Raw genomic sequence first — 22,012 nt, 5'->3', positions numbered from 1 at the left:
ATGAAGGGTTTGCTGTGATCTGACTTTTGCTTCTTCTCTCTTACAAATATAATACAAAATGTAAAATAATGTAAATGTAATGTACCAAAATCCCCTTTGTTATCCATAACATAAATATGTAATCCTCACTAAAAATATGCAATAAAGTTTTATGACAAATATTCAAATTTTTAATATTCAACAAGTTGGTAAATATATTCTAAAAATCAAATCAATGGCAATATCTACCATATTGCAAAATTCTCCCCAATCTTCACAACCTTGCCAATGTCACAAAACTGATAAATCTTTCATACAAATAAACTGGTAGGACAGAAGGAGAACAGGCTCTCTGTTGCATCTGCCATCACTTTGACTAGGAAGTGTGATTCTGAGGTTGATAGGGTAAGAACTGATTCATCCTTCCAGTACCTTCTCCTTGAAACTAAATCCTTGGATAGTGGAATTATACGATAAGATTAAACGTGATGTAATTCTTCTTATCAAGTGTCATTTCCTTATTATTTGCTTAATATTCCATGTAAGTAATTTATTCTAACCACCTAGCTTTAAAGAATGTTTAGTGGGAGAAAACATACCTTTGCTGGTCTGAACATGTTTATTATATAGGCATACCTTGGAGATATTGTGCATTTAGTTCCAGACCATCACAATAAAGTAAATACTCTAATAAGGCAAGTCAAACAATTTTTTTGGTTTCCTAGTGCATAATAGACTGTAGTGTAGTCTATTAGGTGTACAATAGCACTATGTCCAAAATATATATATATATACACCCTAATTTAAAAACACTTTATTGCTAAAAAATGCTAACCATCATCTGTGCTTTCAGCCAGTGGTAATCTTTTTGCTGATGGAGAGTCTTACCTCATTGTTGGTAGTTAAAGACTGATCAAGGTGGTGGTTGCTGAAGACTGGGGTGGCAGTGGCATTTTCTTAAAATTAGATAGCAATGAAGTTTGCTCCATTGATTGACTCTTCCTTTCATAAATGATTTCTCTGTAACATGTGATCCTGTTTGATAGCATTTTACCCACAGCAGAAGTTCTTTCAAAATTATAGTCCATCTTCTCAAACCCTGCCCCACATTTATCAACGAAGTTTATGAAACACTCTAAATCCTGTCATAACATTTCAACAATCTTCACTGTATCTTCACCAGGAGCAGATTCCATCTCAAAAAAAATTTTTTTTTGTTCATCTATAAGAAACAACTCTTCATCTGTAAATGTTTTATCATGAGATTGCTGCAATTCAGTCACATTTTCAGACTCCACTTCTAATTCCAATTTTCATGCTCTTTACACCACATCTGCAGTTACAGCCTTCACTGACATCTTGAATCCCTCAAAATCATCCATGATGGTTGGAATCCACTTCTTCCAAACTCCTGTTCATGTTGTTATTTTGATCTCTTCCCATGACTCATGAATGTTCTTAGTGGCATCTAAGTGAATTCTTTCCAGAAGATTTTCAATTAACTCTACCCAGACCCATCAGAGGAATCACTATGGCAGCTAAAAGCCTGGAATGTATTTCTTAAATAATAAAATTTGAAAGTTGAAATTGCTGCTTGATCCATGGGCTGCAGAATGGATGTTGTATTGTGTTGGTAGGCATGAAAACAACAATATTGTTTTGCATCTCCATGAGAGCTTTTAGGGATCAACTGCACTGTCAGCGAGTTGTAATTTTTTGAAAGAAATCTTTTATCTGAGCAGTAGGTCTCCCCAGTGGGCACAGAATATTCAATAAGCCATGTTGTGAACAGATGTCTGTCATCAAGGCTTTGTTGTTTCATCTATAGAGCATAGGCAGAGTAGATTTAGCATAATTCTTAAAGGCCCCAGAATTTGCAGAATCATAAGTGAGGATTGGCCTCAATTTCAAGTCACTAAGTTGCTTTAGCCCCAAAAAGGGAAGTCAAACTATCCTTTGAAGTTTTGAAGTCTTGAAGCTAGTTATTGACTTATCTTCTCTAGCTATGAAAATCCTAGATAGCATCTTCTTTCAAAAGAAGGCTGTTTCATCTGCATTGAAAATATGTGGTTTAGTGTCACCACCTTCATGAATTATCTGAGCTAGATCTTTTGAATAACTTTCTGAAGCTTCTACATCAGCATTTGTTGCTGCACTTTGCATTTTTATGGTATGGAGATGGTTTCTTTCCTTAAACCTCATGGCCCGACCTCTCCTAGCTTCCAGCTCTTCTTCTGCAGCTTCCTCACATCTCCCAGCCTTCGTTAAATTGATGAGAGTTAAGGTCTTGCCTTGGATGATGCTCTGGACTAAGGTAATGTGGCTGATTTGATTTTCTATCCAGACCACTAAAACTTTCTCTATATCAACAGTAAAGCTGTTAAACTTATTCATTCATGTATTCACTGGAGTAGCACTATACCATTTCCTTTGAGAATTTTTCCTTTGCACTCACAACTTGTCTTACTGGTGCAAGAGGCTTTCAGCATACCAGAGCTTTTGACATGCCTTCCTCACTAAGCTTAATCATTCCTAGCTTTTGATTTAAAGCAAAAGATGTGTGAATCTTCCTTTCACTTGAACTCTTAAAAGCCATTGTAGGATTATTAATTGGCCTAATTTCAATATTATTGTGCCTCAGGGACTAGGAGTTCCAAGAAAAGGAGAGAGAGATAGAGAAATAGTTAGTCAGTGGAGCAGTCAGAACACACACAACATTTATTGATTAAGCTTGTTGTCTTATATAGGTGCAGTTTGTGGCATTCCAAAACAATTATAGTAGTAACATCAAAGATCACTGCTCACAGATCACCATAACAAATAGAATAATAGTGACATATTTTGAAATAATGCAAGAATTACCAAAAGGTGGCAGAGGCAGCAATTGAAAAAATGCTATTGAAAAAATAGTGCTGATGGACTTGCTTGATGAAGGGTTGCCACAGACTTTCAATCTCTAAAAAATGCAACACCTGCAAAGCACAGTAAAGGAAAACAAGGCATGCCTGTATTTCTGGAGGAAGAAATCTTGTGATACTTTCATATTTAAATAATTTATAGGGATGCCTGGGTGGCTCAGTTGGTTAAACATCTGCCTTAGGCTCAGGTCATGATCCCAAGGTCCAGGTCTTTGTTCCACAGAGAGCCTGCTTCTCCCTCTTCTTCCCTCCCATTTCTCCCTACTTCTCCCTCTGACTGCCACTCCCCCTACTCTTGTGCTTGCTCTCTCTCTGACAAATAAATAAATAAAATCTTTTTAAAAATAAATAAGTAATGTAAAGAATCAAACAATTTTAAAGATACACAATGCACAAGGATATAAGCAACAAACCAATCAGTAAACATTCTTGCTGACACTCCAGCTGCCCTGAGAGCAGAGGGCATACTGAAGCAGGTACTGGGGCTTGAGTTCTCATGCCCACACAGAGACAAGAGATGAAGGTAAAAAATAACAAGAACTTTCATGAGAGAATCAGGACCCAGGTTCAATACATCATCTAAAATGTCTAATTTTGAATAAAAACTGCATCATGACAAGAAACAGGAAAATGTGACCCATATACAGGAAAAAAAGCAACAGAAACTGTGTCAGGACCGAGATGCCAAACTTAACAAAGATATCAAAGCATCCATTATAAATGTGTTCAGAGAACTGAAGGAGTTTAGAAGAGACAAAGGAAGGCATGATGACAATGTCTGATCCACCAGAGACTATCAATAAGGAAATGGAAATTATAAAAAAGAATCAAATAGAATTTCCAGAGTTGAAAAGTACAATAGCTAAAAAAAAGTCAGTGAACTTGAAAATAGAATTGATATAGATTATGTAATCTGAAAGGCAGAAAGGAAATATATTTTAAAAAAAGGACTTCAAAGTAATGTAAGCACCAACAAGTATACCAAGATATGCACAAATAGGAGTCCCAGAAGAGAGAAAAAGAGGAGAAAAAAGACAAATAAATAAATAATAAAAAGTTCCAAAATTTTTTGAAAAACATTAATCTACACATCCAAGAAGCCCAACAAACTCTAAAAGGATAAATGGAAAGATATCACACCAAATATTATCATAAAAAAATGCCATAAACCAACAACAAAGAGAAAATCTTGAAAGTGGTAAGAAAAAAAAATCAAGCAACCAAGTAAATAATGCTATAACTGAATTTATATAGCTTAGAGATACTTATATACTGTGACAGTGAATACTATAATTTTTCCTAGGCTTTATATCCTTTAGATACTTTTAATTTTCAAAGTGCACCCCGAAATTCTAGCATTCAAATCCAAATCTAAGAATAAAAAGAATAACAACCACTGGAATCCAAGAACAGACAGATGAACTGAGTGAAATTCAGTATTTTTTACTTGATCCTGGTTAATCACTTTCATGTAGAAATTTTTAAAGATCATTTAAGTTGGGGGTGGGGTGCCTGGGTGGGTAAGTCGGTTGAGCATCTGAATCTTGATTTCAGCTCATGTCATGATCCCAGGGTCCTGGGATCGAGCCCTGAGTTGTGCTCCACACTCAGTGTGGAGTCTGCTTAGGATTCTCTCCGTCCCTCTTCCTCTGCCCCTCCCCCAGCTCACACACACCTGCATTCTCTCTCTTTCTAAAAATAAATAAATAGATCTTTTTCAAAATCATTTAACTTGGTTTTATTCATGAACTCATAAACTCCTCCATAAGTAATATGTAACTACTATTCCACTTGTGATATAAATCAAATCTATCAAATTGTTTAAATATGCCAAATAATGTAAAAAAAAAAACTTATAACTGTTGAATCACTATATTATACACCTGAAACAAACATAACACTGGAATTTAAATTAAATTAGACTGAATTGAAATTGCATAAAAGATTTTTAAAGTGATCTAAGGAAATATTTTTGTATATTGTTTATATTATTTCTAAGAGTATCTATTGGCAAAAAAAAACCTATCATCTATGGAAAGAAGGCAAAATTTGTTATTTGAAGATCAGATTTTAAGTTTTCACTGACATTTACTAGCAATATATATTGCTCACTTGAATCAAACTCTGTAAGTCTTCATATTTTTACCTATGAATTAAAAATATTTTCTTAATACCCAAGGAAATAAGTCACAACAAAATGTACTGTGAGATATGCAGCCTGAGTATGGCTATTCTACTTCCCTAAACCATAAATTCTGTGAAGATAGATGTTATCAACTGTGTATAACACCTAATCTAAGATACTTATTGATATATACTTGACAGGAACTGACACTTCTTGTTTAAATTGAAAGCACTGGAGAGTAGTGTGTATTTGAAATACAAATACCGTTCTTCTCAAAGTTGTGCTCTCTTGAACTATAATTAAAGATGTATTTTCTTATTTAACAGATATGACAACAAAATGAAATGTTCAAAGCAGTGAGTGATGAATCATACAACACCAACAGGAAAAATAAACTGCTCTTGACTATTGAAAGTTACTTGTTCTGGTGAAATAAATTGTTTTACAAATTATATTTCTGTCTCAGGTTATTGATTTTGCCAATCCATTTTCTTCCTGGCTCATGTAGAAATACATATTCTTAATAAAACACTAATATCTGTAGTGTTATATTTTGTTATCCCATTTATATAAAAAGGTACATAGGTACAATCTATTAAAACAACATCTTCTTGGGTGCCTGACTACTCCATCAGTAGAACATCTGACTCTTGATCGTGGGGTCATGAATTTGAGCCATATGTTGGGTAAAGAGATTACTTTAAAAGAAAAAAAAAAGGAGTAAAATCCATCTTCTTTTGTAGGAGAGTATATTATCTTATTGTTTTCAATGAGGTTATCTTTCATTGTAAAAATAAATGGAAACAAATTAACTAGAGAGCCTTTTAAATTTCTCTGCCCCCTTTCTCCATTTCCTTTTTTACTTACCCTTTTATTTTTAAGAGAGAAAGAAAGTGTGCACACGAGTTGGGGGAGGGACAGATAAAGAGAATCTCAAGCAGACTTCACACCCAGTATGGAGCCAAACTCAGGGCTCCATCTCAGGACGCTGATACCATGACCTGAGGCGAAATCAAGAGTCAGCCACTCAACAGAATGAGCCACCCAGTGCGCCTACCCTACCTTTCTCCAACGCCAACACTCAGCTCTTAAGAGAAAATCATTAACATTGTGACGGCAAAAGTTTTTGTTTTTAAGAACTATGTTCAACAAGAGCTAAAGCAAAATAAATCCATCAAATGAACAAATAATTAGCCAAATAATTACCATCTTTGTAAGTATTCCCTCCAATTCTGTAAGCAATGATGATCTTTGATAGATCAGGATTGACTCTAATCCTGTTGTCATTATCTATGTGACCACCAATTTTTTTTATGAATTTAGTAGGCTATGAGGATACACCAGGCATTCCATTAAGTGCTTTGAATACTTTATCTCATCTTTATACTATTTTACTGAGAAGAAAACTAAGACTCAGAGCACTCATTTGCCTAATATGGTACGGTAGGGAAGAAGTCTGAGACTAGAGGACATAGACTGTTGGTCTTTAATAGTTGGGCAACCACTGTCAGGTATTGGAAGTTGAGTAACTTATTAAACACTTCTTGCCCAATTTCATCCTCTGTACAATAAGGACAATCAAAATATCTATCTCATTAAATTATTATGCTTATTAAGTGAGATGAGTTTATGTGAACACACTTCTCAGATTATTTGTCATATAACAAATAAAGCTTAATAGTTAGACACAGGACCTCCCCCAAACATATCACTCATTTAATATAAATTTCTAAAGTTACAAATCATCTATAATAGCGATAACCCTCCCTCACCTATTATTAATTTACATTGTACTTGTTTGGAACCAAAAGTGAATCTGAATATGGTTAGAGTGATGATTTCTATTCTAATTTATAGAATTTACGAATCCTTTTTCTATGCATGAATAATTTGATCTTCAAAACATTGTTTATACAGTCTGGAAAGAGAAGAATTCTAATTACCTATTGTTTTATAAAACTAAGAGCACATTTTGAAATTACTTATTTTATTAAGACTTTCTTCTTCAGTAAAAAAGAAATTCATGAACCCTAGAAGATGCAGAGTGCGGGACCGGAAACCAAAAGTTAAACTCAAAGCATACAACTCCAGTGTGCTAAATAATACAACGGACACATCATTTGTACTATCATTCCAAGAAATATTTTAATTATGTCAATATAAACTAGCTCATTTAATCTGAACAATAACTTTGAGGCAAGTATCATTATTATTATTTCCAGTTAACAAATGAAAAAATTGAGCATAAAAATATTAAGCAACTTCTTAGGGTCACACATCTAATGAGTGTCATCTACACAGATATAGCACCTCTGGGAAAGTTATTTACCCCATCAGGGCCTCTGTTCTCAATTGTGAATAAAAAGGTTGAAGATATCACAGAAGGTAGGATTTTTAAATCATCACTGCCATGAGTCACATCTCTTACCCAGTGTCATTTTTCATTGATAATTCAGTGGATAGGGGTGGCTGGGAAACAGATAAATATGGAAAGTTCTGGAATTCCTGAACTAGCTGTCTGGGTCTTTTCTTGATGTATAAGAATATACCCTGGCCCAGAGCTAATACATGAGGTCTCTAAGTAAACCGAAAAGGGCCTCATTGTATAATGAAAGCTCTTTTAATCATGAAACATCTCTATTTTATACTTCCTAACTACACAGTTCACACTGACATTTTCCAGTAAATCACAACTCATCAATCCATAAACAACCCAAACAGACCATGTATACCCTGCTAAAATCATTCTATAAATAGGAGTTTTATCTTTCCATCAAGGAATAGTTTCAGGAGGCATGTTTACAAGGTGATTTGATCAGGTCATTTTTCCCCAGGTGTCCTAGGTTAGAACTGGGTACCAATCACCTGCGATCTTTTTCCTGCATGCTGATCTAGATTATGTCCAAAATATCTTTCAAGTCTATCATTGTGATATTTCAAGGTCAGTTGTGTTATAACCCATATCCCTCTCAATTAACATTAAATTCCTCATTAACATCCAAAATACTTTAGTAGGCTAAGGAGATAAGAATAAGCAAAATATCACTGCTAGGATTTAGTCTTTCAGTATGGAACTTAAAATGTTAAATATTTTTTAACAGAACATGAGTTTTTGCCATAGAATTACTCAATAGAACACTGTCAGAAAAAAAAAAAAAACCACCACATAATTCAATAAGCAATTTTTAAAGCTTCATTAAGGGCTTGGGTTTTCTTTTCTCCTCTTGCCTGTTATTGAGCAACCAGAGATTTAGTAATAGCTGTTGAGAATTCATCACTCATCATATTAAAGTCATAACACATTGTCTTCAAAAATGAATGCCAAGGCTGCCCTGGTGGCTCAGTGGGTTAAGCCTCTGCCTTCGGCTCAGGTCACAATCTCAGGGTTCTGAGATCAAGACCTGCATCAGGCTCTCTGCTGGCCGGCGAGCCTGCTTCCCACTCTCTCTCTACCTGCCTCTCTGCCTACTTGTGATATCTCTCTCTCTCTCTCTCTGTCAAATAAATAAATAAAATCTTTAAAAAAAAAAAGAATGCTAAGAATTACTTATATCTTTTAGGCTACCCTAAAGTTTTAGGACAAATACTGATAATAAGTATAAAATTGGTGATAAGCATAAAAACATCTACCCAAATAAAAGGGAAATATACCATCTAATATTATATGAAAGATTAAATAAGTAGAAACAATGAAATAATTAAGATAATAAAAACAAAATTAAAAAATTAGAAAATACTAAACTATGGAATGTCAAATACATCCTAGCATCAGAGTGTATGGGTGTGTATACACATCTTACTAATTACATATTCATACGTATACATTAATATACAACCATATTAAAGACATATTTCTCCAATTATGATTTGTTTTATAGTTTTCAATTTTTTAATTACATATGTGGATTTTCCTTTGTGATTTATTTTATTTACTCAGTTATAATTTCCCTCCTCATCTAATTTTGTCAGGAAAATCTTGTCTTTATTGTGTTATCATATCAGAGATTTTATTTTTATATTTAAGTCATCAATCCATCTTGATAAAAAAGATGAGATTAAATCCAAGGATAGTTAAAAATAGAAAACTCATCTACAACTGTACCATTTTCTGAAACAAGACAAGTTTTCCAGTTGGCTCATAAAGGACTGGAAAACATAAAATAGTCAAGGATCAAGGGAGCTACTTAAAATTTTCAAGCAATAATTCTTAAAATACTGTGAAACTCATGGCTGGCAAAGTATATAAGAAGTGAGGCACTGGTAGATGTCTAAACTGCTACAAACATTCAGAACAGCAAAATTACAATAGAAATCAGAAGCCATACAATTTTCCTCATCAATAACTCTACTTCCAAGAATCAATGCTAATAAATAATCTCAAATTCAGATGTTACATAGGAATTAAAATATTGTGCCATTAATTATAATAGTGAAAACCTGGAAGAAATTTAAATGTCCAACTGTGTGAAAATAGCCTTGTAAACTAGATATATATAAAGGAAAAAATTATATGGAGTTCAAAATAAATTTTCCTAAAAACATTAATTCCATGGTGGTGTTTAAGGTTTACTGAAAATTTGTGATACAAAATTGTAAGGCAGTATAATCTTTTTATATAAATGGTATAAATTTCCTAATTTACACTTAATACACACACATGCATACATAGAAAAATGCATAGAAGAAAATGCACTAGAACGAAAACAGTGATTCTCCTTGGGAGAAGAATTTGATATATGATTTTTATTTACCTTCTTTCAGTTTTCTATGTTATCCATGTTAACAGCTTTGTTATTTGAGTCTTTGATACAGCAACCAAATCCATATCCTAATTTATACATCATTTTTGAGACTGTGAATTTGTCTTCAATAAAATGAAAAAAGATCCTTGAAGAACATTTATAAAAACGCTGATGAATAATTATTTAGATTTCAGGATCTTAAAAGTGTGACTTTCGAATTTCTGCTTGTTTTTCCAAGAGAAACTAAGTTTTCCGTAAGAACTCTTGAGTCCTTAGTAGCTTCCTGTCATGATTTAGAATTTACCATGCTGGGTTAGCTCACACTCAGACCAAAAATATCTCATAAACAGAAATGCCAAAAAGTGGGGCGCCTGGGTGGCTCAGTGCGTTAAGCCTCTGCCTTTGGCTCAGGTCATGATCTCAGGGTCCTGGGATCAAGCCCTGCATAAGGCTCTCTGCTCAGCAAGGAACCTGCTTTACCATCTCTCTCTCTGCCTGCCTCTGCCTACTTGTGATCATTAAAAAAAATAAAAAATGCCAAAAAGCCATTCTGTTCCTTTGATTGTACCATGAAGGATTACATATTAGCCATGATCTCCAAATATCTTCAATTTGATCAAATAACTCATAGATCTGATAGGTAATCAAATATGGGTTCCATTTTATTCTCAACTCTCAGAGTATTCTAATATCTTTTAAATTTGTTCTATCAACAATGTTACTATATGTAGATGTGAAAATTTTCAATTTGTTAAGTTTTGTGCTATCTATTTTATTTGGAGGAATATAACTGCTAATGGTATTCTTACCTATAAATTTTAACTGTCATGTTTAACTGTTTATGTTTTTGTAAAATCTGTGTCTTTCTAGTGATGATGAGAAGGAACACGATGGGCTGTGGGGAAAGGTGAGCCATCTTGAGCTGAGTACTGAGTGCCCTGTTCCTCCTTCATGTCATTGGATTGCATGCAAATTGCCCTGTGTCTCCAACTAAGGTGCATATGCTTACAGCTTCTCTCTGAGGCAACAGAGTATAGTACAAAGTATTTTGTTTAGACCCAAAGACTTGGTCAGTGTCAGTATTACAAAGCGAGAAAGTTAATTTCTTGCTGTCCCAGACATCAACTAGTTAATATTCAGACTCCTATACCTCTGCAGTGTCCCCCACATCCAACCTTGAAATACCCTCAGAGCTACTGCCCTGAGTACTGGGTACATTTGGGGTTATCTTTTTCAAATTCATCCCAATGACTTTTCTGCTTCAGGTGGTTTTTCCAAGTTGCTGCCCCCTTTCAATTTGAAATTTGTTCTGATTGTCATGGTAATTATGCATTTTGCTTATCTTTTTTAATAAATATTCATTCTCTGTCATTTCTAAGGATTTGAGTTCTGGGCAAGGATGGTACATTAATAAAATAAAACTTAAAAAACACTTTTTCCAAATGTATCTTAGGTGTTTTCTATTTTTTAAAACTGCTTAGTTAATTAAAATAACATTATATTATTTAAATCTGGAGAAATTTGGCAGGAAATAAATATCTTTATGAAAGTCACTGTAACAAGGAAAATATTCCTCCAGGCTTCTTTTATATTTCTTACAAATAGCTGTTTTATAAAAGTCAGACATGCCTTTTTAAAATGTATTTTGGTTTTGATATTAAATTATATAACTTTAATGTGGTTTATTAATATATAATTGATTCTCATGAATTTTTCATTTATTGAAATATTTTATTTTTTATATATCTATTACATTTTGCTTTTGCTTTCTAATATTTCCTATTGTGTTATATAATTTTTCAAGGAAAAAATTATAAAATACAGGAGTCAGAATGGTTATGCTGGTATTTTTTCTTTCTAATTTACATGAGAGAAATTCCAACATTATTATTGGTTTTTTATCGATTAATTCTTACACTTTAATGAAACTTTATAATTTTTTCTGATCTACTTTTGGAGACCAAAAAATCATGTGACAAGCTCTGTCTTTCAAATCTTTATTGTAGGAGCACCTGGGAGGCATAGTTGGTTAAGTGCCTAATTCTTGATTTCAGCTCAGATGGTGATCTCAGGGCCCTGATGTTAGGACTGTGAGAACAAACCCTGTATTGGACTCAGCGTGCTCAACATGGAGTCTGCTTGAAATTCTCTCTCCCTCTCCCTCTGCCCCTCCCACTCATGCTCTCTAAAATGAATAAATATTTTTTAAATAAATAAATAAATATTTTATTGTAGAATGTATGATTTATCGCTATCATGATTTTTCTCTTCATGTTTTTTAACTAAAATTTTCCTGTTTCCCATATTAATATTGGGATCCATGCTTTTGTTTTTGTCTTTTGTTTGCATTTTCTTACTTTACTTTTATCAGGTCTTTTATTTTTCAAGTTTTTAGGAAGATGGGGAACATATCCATTTTATATTGACATGATTTTTATTTTTTATATTACATTATATTTGAAAAACCTTGGAGTTTCCATTTTTCTACCAATGATTTTAACTTTTCTATCTAGCTTAGTAAGTGTTTTATGTTTTAATTCTATCGTATAGTTTATTCACTGTTTTAAATCTTGTTCTTTTTTAATTTTGCTATATGGCCTACTTTCCTTTGATGTTTCTACTTTTTCTCTCTTGTTTTCTAAGTATGGACTCTTGTTGTGACTTAAAATATTTTTATATTCAAGTCTTTTTAAATCTGAATAGAACTCATTTTATTTCATTATCTATATCAAGACTGGGATAGTATATATTGACTTTATGTGATGTGAGACAAGATCAGCACATCCAATTTTTGCCATTGTTAAACCACCAGATTTTTCTGTGACTTCACTAAAATAAAAGGAAAATAAAAGTAGGAATACCTACTCATTCAAATGTAATTTTTTAAAAGTTTCCAGGACACATAACACCAGAATATTTCTATAAATACTCTACATGCACCTTTTTATCCCATAATTGTACTCTGTGCCAATTGTGACTTTTCTCCTTTTTCTCTCTCAAGTAAAATATCTTGCCTTGTTCCTTTGTCTTTTCTCAAGTCTTCATCCTCTCAACCCTCCTCCCATCTCTTCTCTCTCACTTCCTTCCCTTCTGTCTTCCCCATTTATACTTGTTTCTATGACCTCCCCAATAACCATAAAGCTACTGTTGGTCAGTCCTTCTCAATTATTTAAGAGAAGTATTCCCTCTCTCACTTTCTACAATTCCCACTCATCACCACAGTTAGCAAATCAAATCGTTTGAAAGAGTTAACTCTCCTCTGAAGAATTAGCAGGTGCATATACAGTTGGCCATTGAACAACACACAGTTGAATGGCACAGGTCCACTGACCCATGGATTTTTTACAGTACAGGGCTACGAATGTATTTTCTCTTTCTTTTAATTTTCTTAATAACATTTTACTTTCTCTAGCTTACTTTAGTGTAAAAATATATTTCATAACATACAAAATGTGTGTTGACTGTTCATGTCAACAATAAGCTATCAGTAGTTAAGTTATGGGGCAGTCAAAATTTATATGGCTTTTTTTTTACTGTGTCAATATTGGTGTCCCTAATGCCCTTATTGTTCAAGGGTCAATTGTCTATGCTTATCATTATTGATCTGTAACTTTCTTCTACCAGGAAAATAAGTGATGATCATATACAAAGAAAGCAGCACAATCTATGTTGTGGCTTCTCTATCATTTTGAGGCTCATGGCCAAATCCTTTCCCCTATTCTCTTTCCCTATACAGTCAGGTTTAACTCAACGCTGAAGGCTTTAGGGTGTTTTTGTCCACTTAAGCTGAATTGTCATCACAAACACCTGGGAACTAGATTTTTAACTATCTTGGAAATATAAATATCTGTCTTAGATCTGAAAGGAAATCAGGCTGGTGAGTCAGTAACCTCTGTTAGCATCTCGCCATACCTCTACTGCCCATCCTCCTATTTCTTACGGAAAAATAATCTTGGATATTTGTCTTAAAAAATTAATCTCTCCCTCTAGAGATTCTCTAGAGCCTCTGTATCACAACAAAAGGAAAAGAACTCCACATTTATATAGGATCTTTCCCCCCACATGGATATAGTCCACATAACATGTCCTTTGTCCCTCCTTGTTTTACCCCCCCCAAAAAAGGTAAAGTCATTTCTTCCTCATTAAGCCTTGGGTATAACCTTCCATTTATCCATGTGATCACACTAGAAGCAAATTAAGAGAAACTGTCCCTGGGGCACCTGGAAGGCTCAGCGGGTTAAGCCTCTGCCTTCAGCTCAGGTCATGATCTCCAGGGTCCTAGGATCGAGCCCCATATCGGGCTCTCTGCTCAGTGGGGAGCCTGCTTCTTTCTCTTTCTGCCTGATTCTCTGCCTGCTTATGATCTCTGTCTGTTAAATACATAAATAAAGAGAGAGAGAAACCGTCCCTAAATTATGTTAAGTACTTAGGAGCCTTGATTGGAACTGGAGTTCCACCTGTCATGACTTCCCTTCTTTTCAAATCCATGCCTCCTTGAATATGTTGCATCTTACTTTTCACACACCAGATCTGCCAAATTTTTATCAGGGATGGATACAACATAGGTAGTATAATACTTCTTACTTCCTCTCAGTAAATTCTGACTCCTTCTTCCTCCAACTCCACCACAACCAACTAACATCATTCAGTTAACTATTTACTCTACTGTCAGAATAGTCTCCCTAGCTACCCTACAACCCAGCAATTGCACTACTGGTTATTTACCCCAAAGGTACAAATGTACTGATCCAAAGGGACACATGCACCCCAATGTTTATAGCAGCAATGCCCACAATAACCAAACTATAGAAAGAGCCTAGATGTCCATCAACAGATGAATGGATAAAGAAGATGTGGAGAGTACACATAAACACACACACACACACACACACACACACACACACAATGGAATATTACACAGCCATCAGAAAATGAAATCTTGTCATTTGCAATGATGTGGATTGAACTAGAGGGTATTATGCTAAGCAAAATAAGTCAGTCAGAGAAAGACAATTGTTATATAATCTCACTGATATGTGGAATTTGAGAAACAAGGCAGCGGATCATAGGGGAAGAGAGGAAAAAATGAAACAAGATAAAACCAGAGAGGAGACAAACCATAAGAGACTCTTAATCTCAGGAAACAAACTGAGGCTTCCTGGAGTGGAGGGGGGTGGGAAGGATGGGGTGGCTGGGTGATGGACATTGGGGAGGGTCTGTATTGAGGTGAGCACTGTGTATTGTGTAAGACTCATGGGCACCTGGGTGGCTCAGTTACTTAAGCACCTGCCTGCAGCTCAGGTCATGATCCCAGAGTCCTGGGTTCAAGTCCCGCATCAGCTCCTCCTGCTCTGTGGGGAGTCTGCTTCTCCTTCTCCCTCTGCCTGCCACTCCCCCTGCATGTGCTCTCTCTCTCTCCATCAAATAAATAAATAATTCTAAAAAAAAAAAAAACTGACCCATACTCTCGAAACAAATAATACATTATATGTTAAGAAAAAAAAAATAGTCTTCTTAATTCTTAAGTCTGATCCTGTTTCTCTTCTGCCCAAAAAATATTATGCAATAAAATTCAAACTCCTCAAGATTACACTCATGGTTCTCAGTCATATGGTCTCAATCCACTTCCAGATCTTAACTTTTACTGTTTTTTTCTCATTGCTTATATTGCGTTCAAATCAGACATTAGCAAATCCATTTTCATTTGCATGCTTTTTTTCATGCTGGATTTTCATGCTTTTTTTGAATGCTTTTTCCACTTGAAATGCTATCGACACTTAGAGACAAACAGAGGATCATAGGAGAAAGGAGGGACAAATAAAACAAGATGAAATCAGAGAGGGAGACAAATCATAAGAGACTCTTAATCATAGGAAATAAACTAACGGTTGCTGGAGGGGAGGATGTAGGGGAATGGGTTAAGAGGGTGATAGACATTAAGGAGGGCATGTGATGTAATAAACACTGGGTATTATATAAGACTGATGAATCACTGAACTTCACCACTGAAACTCCACCTCTGAAACTAATAATACACTATATGTTAATTAATTGAATTTAAATTAAAAAAATAGCAAAAAAAAAGAAGTGCTTTCGACACTTGGAAAACTTTATCAAGCCTATAATTTGAAATCTTATCAATCTCAAATCTCATGTTCATCCTTGGCCTACGTTATTCCTCATTTCAAGATAATCACTCCTGACTTTTTAATCCCAATGGAAAACAACAATCTACTCTCCCTTTTTATTTCAGGTGTATAGTTAACTGTTACATTGACAGTCCAATGAATGCTGCCCTTAGTATTCATAGTCTTCATATCTTATGTTATATTTATATTCTCCTACAATGACCCTGGACTTGGCAACATTACTGTTTATAAAATGGGACATTAGCAGATGTGATACAAGCAGAGACTTGATAAGTTTTTGAACATTGGTCCTTATCTCCTTGGGAAAATTCCTCTTAGAATTCAAGAAGTTGTTATACTAAAAAAAAATTCTAGACTATCCTGCTTAAAGAGAGCTCATGTAGTAAAATACTGGAAGATTGTACACAGATGTAGAAAGGGACCACTTGGAAAAACAAGTGAAGTGCTCTAAATTGTGGTCATCACCAAGACCCAAAGACATGGGAGAGATCTTCAACTTTTAGCCCAGCCCATTCACCAGTTTCCTACCACATAGGCAAAAGAATGACCTACTCAACTCAAAACATCATGCAAAATAATGTCATTGTTTTAAGTCAGTAAGATTTCAGGTGGATTATTATGCACTGACAGATAACTGAAATAGTGTATTTTTCTTTTCCACTGGATTGAAAACACTTTAAATTGATTCAATGTGTTTTCACTTTGTTGAACAATACTTAGCATAGTGCCTTACAAAGTGTATATATTAAATAAATATCTAATTTAATATGGTCTCCTGGTATATTCATTACAAATCTGGAAAGTTAGCATGACAGATTTTTTAATCCCTATTTTAAAATGATAGGAATATCTGTTAACATTTGTATAGTAATTTAATATGGTTCCAAGTGGATTTAAAAAAAAACCCAACTCTAGAACTAATATTCAAGTATAACAAGGTTACAGAATATAAGATTATTATACTAAAATTAATTGCTTTCCTATATACCAGCAATGAACTATTGGAATTTGAAATTAAAAACACAACAAAGGGGTGCCTGGGTAGCTCAGTTGGTTAAGCAACTGCCTTCAGCTCCAGTAATGATCTCAGGGTCCTGGGATCGAGCCCCACATTGGGCTCTCTGCTCAGCAGGGAGTCTGCTTCTCCCTCTGCCTCTGCTCCTCTCTCTGCTCATGCTCTGTCTCCCTCTCTCAAATAAATAAAATCTTAAAAAAAAAAAACACAACAAAGATGACTTTTTTAAAAAAGAAGAAGTAATCCATATTCATGGAGAGGAAGATTCAATATTGTTAAGATGTCAGTTCTCCCCAATTTGATCTATAGATGCCACAAAATCCCAGGAAGTTGTTTTGTGAATACCAACAAACTGATTCTACAGTTTTTATGGAATGGCAAAGGACCCAGAATAGCCAATGCAATATTTCAGAATAGCAAAGTCAGAGAACTTACATTACCTGACTTCAAGATTTACTATAATGCTACAGTGATGAAAATAGTGTGGTATTGGTAAAGGAACAAACAAATGAATGGAGCAGAAGAGAGAGCCCAGTAATAAAATTACATAAACAGAGTCAACTAACTTGACAAAAGAGTAGAAGCAACCCAATGGAGAAAGGACAGCCTTTTCAACAAATGGTCCTGGAAAAATTAAAGATACACACACACAGACAGACACACACAACTAAGTCTAGATATGAATATTATATCTATCCCTAGAATTACCTCAAAATTGACACAGACCTAAATGTAAGATGCCAAACTATAAAAATTCTAGTAGAAAACATTGAAAATCTAGATAGATGACTTTAGATTTAGTGTACAACACAGAAGTACAATCCATTAAAAAATTTGATAAATTAGATTTATTAAAATTGAAAACTGCCTATGAAAGACACTGTTAAGAGAATAAAAATGCAAGCCAGAGACTGTTGGAATATCTGAGAAAGGACTATTATCCAAAATATACCCAAAAAAAACTTAAATTTAACAATAAGAAAACAAACAGCAGCACTAAAATGTAGACAAAAGATCTAAAGAGATACCACACCAAAGAAGATATACAGATGGCAAATAAGTACATGAAAAGATGCTCACTATAACAGGTCATTAGGGAAACGTAAATTCAAACAATGAGGTACCACTGTACACCTAGGCCAATAACCAGAATATTGACAACACCAAATGCTTGTGAGACGCTGCAACAACATGAACTCCCATTCATTGCTGATGGGAATGCAAAGGAGTACAGACACCTTCAAACATAGTGTTACATTTTACAAAGCTAAACATAGACTTATCATAGCACCCAGCATTTGTGCTCCTTGGTATTTACCCAAATGAGTCGAAAATATGTCCACACAAAAGCCTGCAAAAATCAGCTTTATTCATAATTGCCAAAATCTGGAATAAAACAAAATATCACTTAATATGTGAATTGATTAATGTGGTGTATCTATGCATGAGAATAGTATTCATTGATAAAAAGAAATGAACTGTCAATCCATACAAAGGCATGTAAGAATCTTAAACATATTGCTAAGTGGAAGAAGCCGGTGTGAAAGAGCGACATACTGTATGATTCCAACTATGTGACATCTTGGAAAAGGCAAAACTATGGAGACAGCAAAAAAGATCAGTGGTTTTCAAGGGTTTCTGAGAGGCAAGGAGGGATGAATAGGTGGAGTACAGTGGATTTTTAGGGCACTGAAACTATTCTGAGTGGTACTGTAATGATGAATATATGATTATCTATTTTTCAAAACCAACAGTACTATGCAACATGAAGAGTGAATCCTAATATAAACCATAGACTTCAGTTACTAATGTATCAATGTTATTTCATTAATTATCAGAAATCTAATATATGAAAAAGAAAACACATGGTATAGGGCTTGGCACTTAGCAGCACTGCAATGAGCCATGACTACTTCCTATAACTAAAATGGTTAGCAAATACTGGGAAATATTATTGTGTAATTGGCTTCTAAGAAGTGAGATACTGAAAGTCCATTTGAAAAATATTTTTGTCTTGTATACATTTTCCCTTTTTTTATTTAAGTAAAAAAATTCATTATACAGTAATTTTATGTATCAACTTGACAGGACCACAAGATGCACAGCTATTTGATCAAACATTATTCTGGGTGTTTCTCTGAGAGTGTGTTTTGGCAAAATTAGCATTTAAATCAGAAGACCAAGTAAAGCACACTGCCCTCCCTCCTGTGGGTGGGTCTCATCTAATCAGTTGAAACCCTATATAGAACAAAAAGATGACTCTCTCCCAAGTAAGAGACTCCCACCTGACTGCTTTCAAACTGGAAGATCAGCTTTCTATCTGCCTTCAAACTCAGATTGAAACATTGGCTCTTCCTGGGTCTCCTGACATATAGTAAATACAAATTAAATTTTGTTGACCAGATGACAAAATTATGGCCTAATTTTTGTAAAGTCTACTTGCATTGAGGTCCTCTTTCACTCAATGGACTGATATGAGTCTATTCTTTTCCTGAGAAGCCTGACTTACTTTTTCACAAATACCTTGATAATAAGATTATCCCTACAATTATTTGTGTGACCTTAGTGAATCTCTTTCCTATAGCACAAAGGACCTACAGGTACCTTTGTCACTGCCCTTAATATTACATTATCCACAAAGTAGCTACATTTTTGTAATGTCGGTTATCATTTTTTCTGATTAAGCTACTACAGAATCATTATTTCTGTAAAATTTCCCTTAAAATTTTCCAAATTTCTTGTCTTTGAAGTTACAGCAGTTTTCAGAATTTATACTGTGATTTTCATGAGAATTAAAAACAGATATTAAGTAAGTATGTCTAGTTTGTTTCTTTTCTATAGAGTTCTTTTTCAAATTATCTCTTTATCCTATTCCTATCTCCTTTATCTTGTCAACTCCTTTGATAAGTCTGTTAGGTCTTTCTTTCTTTCTTTCTTTCTCATGCACACCTAGCGGCAATTCTGGTTTTTTGGTTTGTTTTTTTTTTTAATCTGAAAAATAATGGCTGGAGTTTGGGATCCCCCACAACTAACTATAACTTTTTTTTTTTAACCTTAAAAGAAGGGTAAAATGATCTCGGTCTGAATTTCCTATTCAAAAAAATGGGAGGGGCGCCTGGGTGGCTCAGTGGGTTAAGCCGCTGCCTTCGGCTCAGGTCATGATCTCGGGGTCCTGGGATCAAGCCCCGCATCGGGCTCTCTGCTCAGCAGGGAGCCTGATTCCTCCTCTCTCTCTACCTGCCTCTCTGCCTGCTTGTGATCTCTCTCTGTCAAATAAATAAATAAAATCTTAAAAAAAAAAAAACTTTAAAAAAAAAATGGGAAATGGGAGATATCTGAAAAGTGTATTTTCTAACATATTTTTGCTGAAACTCTTGAGTCAGGCTGAAATTTCTGTGTGCTTTTTTCTAGCCAGCAAGATCTCTGCTTTAGACAGCTCTGGTGCATGCTGTACTGGCTTTAAGCTTTTCACTTCATGTTTAAACTCTGGGTTGATAAAATGCTTTTACCACGAAGGTTTACCACTAACTCATGAAATGTAGAAAAATAACAACATATAGATGGTTTAGACAAAATAAGTAGTATAGATTAATATTTACTTACTGTTTTGCCTTAAATTCCAAGAAGCTCTGTGATAAATAAATTGCTCTATTACATTATTATTAAGAATAACTAACTTATCTTTAGCTCCCTTTTAGTTGCATTTCTGGGCCATTATATGGTAATTAGAATTTGATAGATATATATATGAACATTATCAGCCCCCGTAATTTTTTTTTAATTTGGTGTTATATTTAATTAATAAAACAGAGGTATTTATAAAGAAAATATGACTATAGTCCTTACAGGTAAATATGAAATGAAACTCACATTGAGGTCATTCTTCTTTACATACAACAAAAGAATAAGGAACGTATTGTAAAATAGTGCTTACTATGATTCCAAGAATTTCTGAAACATTATATGGGTATAAACAATAAGCAAAACCTTCCAAACACCACCAGCCCCCCAAAATCACATAATCATATAAACTTTGATCAAGAACTTCAATCCCTCCCCTAAAAAAGAACTTCAAACCGGAGCTCAACAGTCAGCATTCTCTTCAAGTATAATAAAAGTGAACTTCCCTCTGATAACCTTTTTTTTTTTTTAACTTCTGTGATGTTCTTGCCAAACCTGACACTCACCAGGAAACAGATCAACAGTTTCTGGGGTGCAGAGACATCCACTGAGAAAGAAGGAGATGTGAAACTGCCCCAGTCACCCAGTTCATACCAGGATGTACCCCCATGCGAAATGACTTTATCCTTCATAAATTCAGTTTGATTTTTTATAGAATAAGTGTATTTAGAGTTATTCATTTTTAAAAGTTATAACATTATATAAGTGACTTATCACTTGTTATCATAAAAGGCCCTCTCTTCCTTCAACTAACATGAGCCTATTAGGCCAATCAATACTAGGTATAGAGGCAAGAAAAGGCAAATTTTGCCTCTGTTGGTTTAACTGCCCTCATTGCATGCATTTTTTTTTCAAATAATATATCAACACATTTAAAAAATATAAAGGTTATTTTTAAATTCATCTTGTCACATTTTTTAGAATTGGAAGTCATAAAGACGTTCCTTTTTTTTTTTAAGATTTTATTTATTTATTTGACAGACAGAGATTACAAGTAGGCAGAGAGGCTGGCAGAGAGAGGGGGGGGAAGCAGGCTCCCTGCTGAGCAGAGAGCCCCATGTGGGGCTCGATCCCAGGACTCTGAGATCATGACCTGAGCCGAAGGCAGAGGCTTTAACCCACTGAGCCACCCAGGCACCCCTCATAAAGACATTCTTGACTTCTTATTCCCACATCTCTTTTTACTTCTAGAGATACAGGTTATCACAGTGAAATTTTCTCTGACAGCTAAAACTCATGCTTAATATTCTATTTCCTGTGGAAAAGGATTGGATTATATAAATGTGACATGTGTCAAATGGCAATTTCAAACATTAAAAGTTACCATCTTACCTGGAGGCCATCACTCTGAATTTAAAGAAGAAATTTTTTAACTACTTGTAAGATTAAATACCATATTTTGA

General features: G+C 34.5%; 1 pseudogene; it reads right to left on the bottom strand.

Moving 5' to 3' along the window:
• Positions 1-881: 881 nt before the first annotated feature.
• Positions 882-2,575, bottom strand: LOC111153109 (annotated as a pseudogene).
• Between the last annotated feature and the right edge of the window lie 19,437 nt (positions 2,576-22,012).

This window comes from Enhydra lutris, unplaced genomic scaffold (genome assembly GCF_002288905.1).
Source record: "Enhydra lutris kenyoni isolate GAN:26980312 unplaced genomic scaffold, ASM228890v2 scaffoldscaffold3, whole genome shotgun sequence".
NCBI classification, from domain to species: domain Eukaryota; kingdom Metazoa; phylum Chordata; class Mammalia; order Carnivora; family Mustelidae; genus Enhydra; species Enhydra lutris.
The sequence above is the reverse complement of the archived record's forward strand: the minus strand, read 5'-3'. Positions and strand labels throughout refer to the sequence as shown.